A 2,893-nucleotide genomic window follows, 5' to 3' on the forward strand; every position below is an offset into this window, starting at 1 on the left:
TAATCTAGGACGATATCAACTAAAATTTGACGATCAGTTTGATAATAATTTAGCAAGGCACGAGCTATTCGGATCTGTTCCTGCTCATCATTATTTTCTGATTAAGAGGATAAAGTAGTATCATGTTTACCCACTGCAGGAAACAAATCAGTGAATATAAATTCTAAGTAAAAGAGTGCACTGAAATTAATTAGAAACTAGATATATGAGACTAAAAGAAAAATCCAGGATACAACTAAAGCAATCAACTACCATTTGCACAATAAACATGTGGTACTGATAAACCAAAAATTTAAAATAATATGCATATTCAGAATTATGTAGAAAGTGAGTGACATGTATCAAAGTTTGCATGATCATAACCTGAAGTTTGACACTTGACCACCAAACAAATTATCTTCAAGTGAAACTGTAAGGTTACGAGTTTCCTTGTACGAATCAGTTGGCATCTTGATGTAAAATAGACCTACAATCAATGTTATGAGATGATTACAAGTCTTAAAGGGGGTGAAGAAACAGAGAAAACAATTTCCTACCATCAAAGCATTGCAGAATTTGTATCTTTAGAGTTACTAGCATAAGGACAAAGTTGTGGATCCAATAACTTGTTCATTCGCAGTATACAGGGGACGTGCCAAGTTGGAAGGCTTGAAAGTGAAGGCAGAAATTAATACTGACCAAAATAATGGAAGACCTGGCATAAAACAAATTAGAGTCTGATTTAATACCTTTCAGAACCAAGCCTACACTGACTAGTCCATATTCAAGTCATCTATAAAATAGGTATTAAAAAATTAAGGCAAGAGGGGTAAAAATAGAGTAAGCTGGATTACTGTTAGCATCCAAGTGGTATTTTTAACTTCGCGAGGATTGGATTGTACGTATCGATGGTTAAATGTACATCCTGAGTGCATGTCCACTTTGTGGTCATCTCGTAGATGTGAAACCAGAGAGGGAATAGTGCCAATTACAACGCATTCTGATCCAGCATATGGGCAACTGTATGGTTAAAAACTGCATCAATCTTCGTGTTTAAGTTTGCTGTCATATGGAAATATCTCCGGACATCCTAGTGTGTAATACTTACAAGGAAGTTGAAGCAATTCTGCTACATTCTCCTGAGCCAGGCACCTGATATATCCCAGTTCTTGTCTACAAGTAGGACATCGATTATGAACCTGCACTTTACAGGTTAAACAGAAACAAAGTGTGACCGTTGGGACACAGCAAGGATGCATTCTGTGGAGAAAGGTAAATCTCTAGTACTGCCAACATTTGAGAGGAAGATAAATCATAAACACTTATAAGTGAAACAACAGTAAATTGAGTGGCTAAAGTGGTAGAAGAAATTAGAGCAACTTGCCTCTTCCATGCATGTGGATCTTAATCATACATGCACTCGTATACTCACTGAGCAGTCCAATTCTCAGTCCACAACATAGGCTTGTTGGGACCAATACACAAAGGCAGCATTCCGCAAAGCCCAGCTTTAGAAATCCAATAAATAGGTAATAGATAAAACAGAATGCACAACACCGCAACCAAAGAAAATGCAACTTTTCACATTAAAAAACAAACCTGAAATCCCCATTGCAATTAAATAAAGATTGGTCTAAACAACAAGTTAGCATTATCCACTTCTATATCAATACAAAACAATCCCAATTCAACAAAAACAATCTTTCGATATAAAAATCAAAACTTTAGAAGTTAAAATACTGATTAAATTACTGAATAACCTGACAGAAGTAGTAGAATTATCAGAAAGTTGAGGCTGTGGTGCTGATAAATTGCAAAAGTAACGACCCCTTTTACCATAATCACTAAACAACTCAGCCCTTTTCTAGAAACCCCTCTGAATTCTTCAAGAACTTATAAAATCACAAGCAAAATCAGCAAAACAATAGATACAATATACATACAAATACAGGAAATATGAATGTATATGTGTAGAAAAAGAGGGGTAAAGAATAATAGAAGTACGTGAGTGGGGAAGTAGCGGAGAGATTTAGAAAGTGAGAGAGAATTGAAGTGTGGCTCATCCTTCTTCGATTCTTAAGCAAACCCCAAGATCTTGGTTTTTAGAGTTTACAATTCTCAGTCCACAGCAGTGCCTTCCATTGCATGTTTCTATCTGAAAGTTGAAAGTTCCAGGAATTAGCACTTATTTATACAAGGCACTTGGACAATCGTATAAACACTCGGACACTTTAGGCCAAAAAGATGTAAAAAAAATAATATATTGCCCCGAGTCTGATACTTCTTACACATTCCCGTGTTTAAAAACTACTCTAACAAAGAACATTTCATATTTTGCTACTTCATATCACTGTACTTAAAGCTTTCTTCAGAACTTATAATAATAGCAAGCATCACAAATTCATATGTAAGTAATTACAGATTAGCTTTGTGAAAGTAATTCAAAGCACATTGTTAATTTGCAATACAATACAATCAGAAAGTACATTAGCTCTGTAGAAAAACACCATTTACCACATTATTACTGCAGCAGAAATGCATAATCTAGAAATCTGTAACAGACACATGTTCAGTACGTGACAATATTTCCTGCTACATCTCCTTTAGTAAAGAAATTTCTCTAAAACAGTGCTTGGCACTCCTTCATCTTCCTGCTCTAGTCGAATTTTCTTTAAAGCAATGGTTTCATTTATGACGCGGTCACGAGCCTAATAAACTACTCCATATGTTCCTTCACCAATCTTCTCAACTTTTTCATACTGCAATGTTTAAAAATTCCGATAAATATAGGAAGAGAATATTTACAAGTACAATAAGATGAATTCTATTTAAACTTTGCAAATGATAGACTGACAAGTTCTGAGTACCTTCACTTGGCTAGCCAATTCTGCTTCCTCGGCCTCTAAGAAAGTTC

The 2,893-nt window shown here is 35.3% G+C and overlaps 1 pseudogene; it reads right to left on the bottom strand.

Moving 5' to 3' along the window:
• Positions 1-369: 369 nt before the first annotated feature.
• LOC141674355 (E3 ubiquitin-protein ligase SINAT4-like) lies at positions 370-1,591 on the bottom strand (annotated as a pseudogene).
• Positions 1,592-2,893: the final 1,302 nt, after the last annotated feature.

The sequence above is a fragment of the Apium graveolens genome, chromosome 7 (genome assembly GCF_009905375.1).
Source record: "Apium graveolens cultivar Ventura chromosome 7, ASM990537v1, whole genome shotgun sequence".
In the NCBI taxonomy this organism is placed as follows: Eukaryota; Viridiplantae; Streptophyta; class Magnoliopsida; order Apiales; family Apiaceae; genus Apium; species Apium graveolens.